We start from the raw sequence: 9,890 nt of genomic DNA, 5'->3' as shown, positions 1-9,890 counted from the left end.
AAAGGCTGATAAGATAGATGGGGTTCGAGAGTCAATGGTGAATTGGACGACAGCGTGAAAAAAAACAACATACTTATTTACTTCGTTTGCAAACATGTTGATATCGACTGGTACTGTAGCGAGTGTTGAACTTTGTGCTGGCTGTTTGGAACTTCCCCGCACAACACTTGATTAAGACGTTTTCCGTCGAACGTAACATTTTTTTTTTGTGAACCAACTAATATGTTAGTAATCATCCAATTAAACCAGTACGGTCTTACGGTTAAAAACAAAAAAAAAATTAACTGATCAATATAACTCGGGGGCAGACAATAATAATTAGAGTATTAATATTAGATCTCCATTCGGCATGTCATCATCCATGATGCTTCACACCGGTTTCTACGGGCTTTTCCGGCTCTCTCTCTCTCACTCGATATACATGTATGTATGTATACATATATGTATATATACATATATATATATATATATATACATACATATACACACACATATATATCTGTGTGTGTCACTGACTGGAATAAATAATTTACTGTTGTGTATATCTAATTGTAATAATTATGATTATTTGAAATTTTTTAAATGTAAGATGTTAATGTTTGAAATCTATCAGCTGCTTGGAATTGAATGTTTAAGAATAATTGGAAAGTTTAATTAAAGTGAGTTTTTTTTTTCAGGCAGAATAGCTACAATTTTTGGAAGCGAGAATTCTAAATATCTCTTAGAAATTGTTTTATGAAGTAGAGGAATATATGTAAATTTATGTTTTGTAATGTCACGTAGAATAATTATGAGCTACATAAAATTAACTTATTTTTACTTGGTCGATGGCCAAAAAACATCTGTACTGTTTTAGGGGACTGTTCTGATTGGTCTACACCGGGCAGGCCAATCGCTCTGAGCGCTGCGGTGCAGAAACCTCACACTCTTCACAAACCTATAAAAATACATTAAAAAATAACCTTTGAATTTACCCTTACATTAAAATTTGAGCGTAAATTTGCCCTTATTAATATATATATATATATATATATATATATATATATATATATATATATATATATATATATATATATATAATGAGTGGCTACTGGAATTTTCAACAATTAATTGTTTTAAAATATAAAAATTCCCAAAGAAATAAAAAAAAATTAAAAATGTGTAATAGAGGAAGGACGAATTCTCTGGCGTGAAAGTTTCGGATCGCATGCTTGATGTAGCTGCTAAAATATCAGGTCAGGAATGTTTGTGATTATAGAAGACTATTTTTAAAAAAAAATGCTTCAAATTCTTCATAACATGAAGCTTACATTCCTTTTTATAAGTTATTGTACCTATAATTTTTATGCACGCAGCTTCTCTCGCGTAAATTTAACTTCCTCTCTACAAATTGCGAAGACGCTAATTTAAAAAAAACATTGTTTGCAGGAGTTCGAGCTTAATTCAAAGTAGTAAAATTTACAGAAATACATTACTCGGCTCTCAAAAAAAAATATTTAATTCATTAGTTGAAAGAACAGTAAACAGAAATCGAAAAATGTATATTTTCAATACAAACGAAGCCAGTAAGATGGAGTTTTCAGTGTTCCTTAGTTTTTTTTCCCGGTTCAATAGAGCGCATCAAACACTGAATCAGTGTGACGTAACTCAGCCACCCTCGTTGCATTCTTTGATACTTTTTCGTAATATCTCAAGAAGTTTCCAATCCGCCTGGTTTTTTTTTCTTCTGAAGCTCTGTGTGCCCACGTAGTCCGGAATAACAATGGTGTTAAGCACTACGACTACTTTTGTCCACACGTTGGCTGTGCTTTCCCGAGCATCTAAAACCAGGAAATTCAACGCCCTAACGAGACTTGCAGAAAGTACCACAATTCTCGGCGGAGGAAGAGAACAAACTCCAGGAAAGAGGGGGGAAAAGAGTAGCGCGGCAAAGTGCGGGGAAGTTAACCACAGCGCTCCGGCCTTTGTAAATTCGCGAAGGGCACGAGAGATTGATTTACGACCTCCTGCGCGGGAGGAATGCGTGATCCCGCCTTGACAAATGACAATCTACTGTGCGCCGACCGGCTCTTTGACGATTTCACGGCGCGCAGACTTGCGGGACCCTGGTATTGTGCAAAAGGGCTTTACCCGAGGTTTTGTGCTGTGTGAAATATTCATAGAGAAAAGGATGAAGGAGGGGGAAGGAGGATATTCAGGGACCCTTTACCTTAATATTTTAAAAGAAAAAAAATATATTTAAACAACGTTTTTAACCTAACCTGGAACTTATATTTCACCAATCATGTAGCTCATTTATCATAAGAAATTTTTAATATTTTTATCGACCGAGTGAATTGGCGTTTCTATGTACGACGATAAATTTCGAACAATTGAGTGGCTCTTCATAAGATTTACAATTATATTCGTAAGTTTACGGGTGTAGAGTTCACATCCTTTGAAAATGAACCAACAATAATAATATTAATATAATAACTAAACAGTCAAAAACTTGTTGAGTCAACATAAATAAATTCTTCTGTTTTCTTATTCTTTGCAAGGAAGCACATAATTCCGAACCCGAGGTTGTTTGTATGCAGATGAAGTTGTCTGAGATTAAAATAAGAGAACTTAGTTTATTTGAGGGTAAGTCTTCGTTGAAAAGTCGGTAAATTAACTCCTAATAGTGCAGGACCAAGTAGCTGTAGCTAGAACAATTGTAACTAATCATAAATCATAGTTAGTTTTTTTTAATAATATATGGCCCCCTGGACTCTCCTGCCTATTAAACAGAGTGAATTCCAAAATAATTTGCCCCTCTTACATTTGTTTTTTTCTATTTGGAGCTTGATATGTTCTTGGCTCGCGGCCACACGTGTTTTTACCATCCATGTTATCAAATATTACCAACCAATACAAATAGTAACTATAACGTGTAGCATGTTTCCGACAACAAAATTTGTTACCAAATACAAAATAAAATGGTTTTGTAGTGGAACGTCCGATTAAATAATCCTGGATAAAACAAAATAATAACATGGAAATACAATAACGCATCACGATGGGTAAAAACGAAGCAGAAATTTTAAATCTCTCGTCTATTATCCCCTGCCATGTTAAACAAAAATTAATCCATGGTGCAAAAAGAAAAAATACAAACGCAACAAGTAAATCCTCTAAGCATGTTCCCCAAATTTCGTTAATGCCTTGAAGGGCATCGCCAAACGTCATTTCTAAAAATATCCTCGGACGGCCGACTGAAGTCTTTTGGTTTTTGTAACTGTCAGGACTGTGAGAGGGAGAGCGAGGAGGGGGGGGGGGGATTTCGCTCAGCTAAGAAGCTAAACAACCTGTAGAATATCTACGATATCTCGAACTGCTATCCAGTTTATTTTCTGCCGAGTTAAAAGAGAGAAGGCCCGCTCTGGCCATGCAAACACGTGTCTTCTTCTGCAGATTTATCAGCATCTCTCACGCGGAGTGGAAACACGCTATCATGGAATGTTCCCCCACATGCATGAATCAGCTGCTGACATTATTTATCACCTGAAAAAAAATCTCGCGATTCGGTCTCGGTGACTTTTACTTTTAGTGCCACGTAAACAAAAAAAGCTGCAATTCTTCAAATTATCTTCATTTTCTTTTCGCTTCAGGAGGATGAATTACAGTCGAGCAACTCCCAAAGGTCCATAAATTTAAAGAGCACGAAAGACGTAACTCAACAGTTTTATCACGAACTGTTTACTTATTATTTTACGGTTTATTTAAGTCTTGCATTTTTACACCCAACACAACTATGTTGGGAGTAATAATAGAGTTTCATCCACAGCGTATACTGAACTAACAGTATTTCATAGTTATGATCAAGCACGGTTCACTGAGAGAAACAAATAACTTTATAAGAGCGCATAAATAACATTCAGGGGTAGCTATACACAGGTTCTTATTCAAGATTATGTTTGTTCTTCTTGTAGTATCCAGGAATTCTTGAGATGATTTCATCAAACGTTAAGCAAAATATTTAATATTTATAATTTATAATAACAAATAATAAAATGATTATATAGTTATACATTTTATTATACATTTTACTATCCCCTCCCTTTTAAATTGCTAGTAAAGGTTTGATGTCATATTAAATATCAGGAATATTCTACTCTTACTATTTGGTTCATGTTGATGATGGTAGTCGTAGTAATGCTGTGATTTATTTGAAATAAATGCTAGCTTATTAACACATAATTTACACGTTTAATTTGGGTTGATGCTATAAATAAAGAGTTCTAAAGCATCCAACAAGGTGGTGAGTTATTTATCCGTATAGTATATTCGTTTAACCAATATATAAAGTGGTGTAAAGAATCCTAAAGATTAAATTTAAAAAATATAGCATATTTATCGTGTTATTCTTACGTAATTTAACCCTTTTAAATTCTTCGCGAGTCAAACCGTTTAGACTGCATGGGAAACCCCGGTAAATGAGGCTCTTAGAAGCCAGATTACCCTGATACTACGTTAACGAGAGCCAAGGTCCAGTCGGGATCGCCGCTGATGTCAATCACGGCAGAAGCCTTCCAATATCGCAACAAATCCTTGGGCAAAATAGAAACTCCAACTCCAGCGCCCGATACAAAAGATGACTGCAAACCGCAGTACCATTTGTCTCTGCGGGTAGCCTCACCATTCAGGCGCAGTAACCCTTCTATCTGTGACAATGAATTCTCATTCCACAGATGCGCTACATTAGAGAAGGAATATTGTAACCTCACCACGAAATACGAAACAAACATCGTCTCCTTACAGTTCACTAATTTGAGATGCTGTAAGGATATATTTTGATGAAGAAACTGGGTTTTTAACTTCACTCAAAGATGGAATTTCAATAATTTTTTTTTACGTATCACTAGCAAGATGTGCAATTGGTGTAGAATATGGGTACTAGCAGATACATTAATTTCACAATAGGAAAAGTAATAAATTAAATAAAAAAGGGGTTTGTCTGTAAAGTCGGTTTACGGACGATAATTTTACGTGATAACATGAGAAAACATTGATAAAAAATTGCATACTTTTTAATTTTCAAATATTATTTACAGTTTTTTCAAATTTAATTTAAATAATTTGTTTAAACATAATCACGAACAATTAGTTATAGAAATAAACTGAAATCAAATTTTTTAAATTGCTGCTTTTAAAAAGCCCACCTTAACGTTTGATATTGTAGAAGATTTTCTCGCACGGTGGTTGGCCGGTTCTTGCACGCTCGGCTCAGGCGGAACGTGACAATGAGTCATGCGTTTTCGTGCGTGCAGCCGGCGTTCGTCGATTTATAAGACGTTATCACGTCAAAATGAAGCAGAATCGAACATGTGATGTGGAGACGCGCCAGTGACCGGGGCTCGACCCGTGGAGTCGCGCCGAGCTTCAGCCGCGGACAATGACAGTGTTCCAGCGAGTGTTATCTCCGTCCCAACCGCCACAACCGCTGCCAGACACACCACCCGAGTTCGTTTCATTCGTCAGGACAGAAGGCAAGAAACAATCAAACACGTTTTTGACGTGACAACGTCTAATTAATCGATGAACGCCGGCTGCACGCACGAAAAAAGATGACTCATTATCCCGTTACGCTGTGTCCCGTTACGCTCATTGTACGCTTGCGCCGCATCTATCTCTCTTCCACTCGATTGGAACAACCATCGATTTGACTTTTTCGAGGCACATTAAACTTGAAACACTCCCATTCGTTTTCTACTTTTCCTATCATCGTCCTATCCTTAACAGAATAACACAGATTGGAAGAAGTTAAATAGAAAACATGTATAAAAGTTATAGTTAAAATAATCTTTTCGGTAAAGTAATAAACATATTTGAATTAATGAATCCAAATAAAAGAAAATTTATCAATTAAATTGTAGATTTCATTTCACTCCTTCTTTGTATCCATACAAAATAGTGATAATTCAATAAAAATGATTCAATTTTATTCATAAACGTATGCAATCATTTCATCAATGTTTTGTTATGACGTTGTCACGTTAAACTATCGTCCATAAACCGACTTTACAGACAAACTATTTTTTTTCTTGTAAAATTAATTTTATATTCTATCCCGAACATTAATTTCAAATCCAGCTTGAAAATTTTAAGAATACATTCTTTTATGTTTTATGAGAATTTTCTACTGAAACTTCTTAGTTCCAGAAATGTTTTGCATGAAGTTTTAACTACATTTGAGGGCAAACCAAACGTAAATAACATAAAATATATTTTATTTAAATTTCAGTAATTTCATTTAGGTTACTTTTTTTCATATTTCAAATTATTGACAAACACTTGTAGGGGTAAAATCTTTGTAATGTATGGTGATGTTATATGTTTTGATACGGTACGGCCAGTCACACTTCAGCTGAAAAATTAATTGGCTTTTGATTGTAAAAAAAAATGCTGAAAACAACTTGCTCTGCTTTACGTTATCTAAACCACTTAAAAATAAGTCTTTTATTTCTGTAACTGCAAGAAATTCAAATAAAATGTAGGATTAGGGTAAAATGTATTGGGTGGAAATTTGGGGAAGCAGTTTCCAACAGGATTTTAAAGAAGGAAGTTTGAAAAGGTAGATTACTATTGTCACGTGATAAGAAGACGCGCTATTTTCGAAACGTGACAAATTTCTCCTCCATATCTGAGTAATTTATCAGCGCGAATTCGTATTGGCATTCTCTCTGACAGTGAGTCAGATCCATCAATTTAAATTACGTCGATCTTAATCATCAGAAGCATTATGAAAATGGTAACATTCAAAATGAAAACTTTGAAAATAACTTTTCACTTGTAACTGTATACAATTTTACGGAGAAGAATTTTCTTTTGCATCACTAAATTTATACGTTAAGATTAAGAGGAAAGTTTCCTTTGGAAAAAAAAAAATCAAGTGAATAAACGAAATTTCACATGTGGCATTCTTCCATTTACAATACGTTTGGTATTAAGTGGCTGGTAGTTAACAGTTAAATTAATTTAATTAAACGATTATTTTTCTAAATTAAGCATGTTTGAGTGTAATAATAAAGTTTGAAAATCGTCTTAAATTATATTCGGACAATTAAAATTTACTCTTTAGAGAGTACTTAAGAACACTTGTTAACAAAATTTAACTTTCATGTATATAAACAACAATCAGGACTTTAAAATAAAATAAAATCACTCCTTTTTTATGTATACCTACATGTTTTAACACTAACATTTGTTTACTACTTCTTACAGTAGTTAACAATTATTACTATTATTGCCATAGACAACATCTTGTTATTTCTCTACATGTTTGGGAACATGTCGACATTTCTTACAATAGAACTAAAGCTGGATTTTGAGGTGTACAAAATTCCTAAACTTGTTCTACATTTAATTAATAACGTATATTTATTGTAAACAATATGTATGCATTGTACAATTTGTTGCTTTGATCGCATATTGACATGCTCCTCGAGCAGGTAGCCTACTTTCTATCCTTTTTTTAAATTGTATTCCATTGACTTATTGCAAAGTAACGAGAGATAATTTAAAAATGTTTGTACAACCAAGCCAACCTTGGTAACGACAATAATTGATAAGAATGTGAGAGGACATTCATGAATTCCTGAACAGATCAATAGCAGGTTCAAATGTTAGAAACACGTTATTAACATGTAAGATGATAAAATATATGTTGAAGTTTCAGACGTTGAGAACGAAATGTAAATGGGTTATTCTTGCTGACTAACCAAGATTCACGCAGGTGCACAACTTCCCCGATGACATGAAGGATGTGATGGGTGGAAAGCAGTCGGCAGAGCGAGGTAAGGTCCAGGAATAAGCGCGAGGTGTGTGTGTGTGTGTGGGTGGGAGGAGGGACGGAAGGCCATGTCTGGCGGCGCACATCAAAGAGCAGCTCTGGAGATAAGCCGACAAGTGGCTGCCGCTGGGCTCCTTGTGGTCCCGGGACAAACACTGGCCGTGGCGTGCCAAGGGCGTATTCCAGGAGGAGGGGGGGGGTGTTTGTGATCTCCCCCCCCTTCCACAAGTCGTTTGGAAGTTGAAAAATGGCACGTTCAGTCTGTATTTGCCTGACGGACGGGAACAGATGCCCAGTTCCCTGAAACGCCGCGACTGTTTTGTCACAGGAAAAAAAACCTACTTGTTTCGTCGGGTGTTGTCTTCGTTGTATGTTGTCCATAACACGTGTTTAGTTTCATCGTTGTGGCCACCTGTTCGACATCAGCTGATGTAGGTTTGTTCTCAGCCAATTCATGTTTTCATTTTATTTCTCGTTTTGCAGTACAATAAAGCAATGGCATATGTCCAAAAAAAATTGGATTAATTTGAAAAATGGTCGTCTTCATTTTGTCATTGTGTATTTAAAAATGGCTAAGAAGCACCACGGACATACCTTCCCCATGAAAACTGTTAAATTACAACCTCCTCCCCCCCCCCTTCTGAACCTTGAGGTGGATACGCCCTTGCGGCCAGCGCCCGAGGAAACCCACCGTGCTCACAGAAACGTCCGCCACGTTTTCCCGCCGGCGGATAATCCGGGCGCGCGCCACGAGGGAAGAGCCTGCGCACACGGAACCTGCGCGGTCTTGTATACGCCCTTGGGGCGGAAGGGGCGCAGCAGAATGTGACCGAGGTCCTAAGAATAGGCATTGTGACGCCGCGTGTCCCGAGGAGGGTTGTGAGGGAATGATAACAAGTGGAGGGGGAGGGGGAGTGTAACAATGTTTGGAAGCGTGGGATGTCCGCAGTTCCGGCGCGTCACCGCTGACCAGGACGTTCCAAGAAATTTCATTTGCGCTACTAGCCAGTGTTATTCACTCGCAAAATGCTGGGGACGCACCACAACGCCGAAATACCACAACGCCGAAATACATTAACGCCGAAAAATGTCATTGCAGGACTGCCACAAAGGTTAGGTTAGGTTAGGTAAGGTTAGGTTAGGCTAGCCTAGCCTAGGTTAGGTTAGGTTGTAGTACATTTTTTGGCGTTACTGTATTTCGGCGTTGTGGTACACAGCAGTTTTATAGCTGTCGGCGATGCGGTCAATTTGGCATTCGGCGTTATGGTATTCGGCGTTATTTTACGTTCGGCGTTGTGGTAACGACCCCAAAATACTTCTATGTTGTGTGTGCGTGTGTGTGTGTGTGTGTCGGAGGGGCAGTTTTGGGCTGGCGTCCATTCAAAGGGACGACTCCACGTATCTGAGCGCTGTAATCGCCATTTTGAATCCTGGAATTTGCGTCGTTCGGTTGTGCATCGCCCATGCCTTGCCCGGGACTCGGAACCAGACTACGGTGCGGCGGGTTTTCCTCGCCATTCTACCACATGGTGATCAGAACTAGATATAATATTTATAATAGTTAATTTTAAAATATTAAATTCTCTTGATTTTTAGAAACTTAAATAATCGTTTGCCTTGAAGTGTTAATGAATAAATACAGTTTGATGTGTGTATGAGCAATTACCATGTGTTCTTTTCTTTTTTTATTCATATGTAATTTAGTTGTCAACAGAAGTGAAATTGTGGTTCCGGGTTGTCTAACTTTGCAGTGTGTTTGCAGCTTTGTATTCATACTTTCCGCAATTTCACCATCATTTGTGGCATAAATAATTACTGTTCATTACATATTCATTTACATTTTGGGTCAAGCAACAGCTCAAGGTTAGTAACAATCTGTATGTATCGTGATACTAAGGCACTAAAAGTAGACGTCTTTGTGGAGAAGCATATTTAAAGAAACTTGGTTCACTTACATGTGGCCATTACCACAATACTGTATAAAAATAGCATGTTTTGTGTTATATTCACAGCTTTATTTTATATAGAGGATTTGGATATTCGAAGGAAATTTTTCTTCCAATATTGCCTATCAAAC

This window comes from Bacillus rossius (genome assembly GCF_032445375.1).
Source record: "Bacillus rossius redtenbacheri isolate Brsri chromosome 4 unlocalized genomic scaffold, Brsri_v3 Brsri_v3_scf4_2, whole genome shotgun sequence".
Taxonomy (NCBI): Eukaryota; Metazoa; Arthropoda; class Insecta; order Phasmatodea; family Bacillidae; genus Bacillus; species Bacillus rossius.
The sequence above is the reverse complement of the archived record's forward strand: the minus strand, read 5'-3'. Positions refer to the sequence as shown.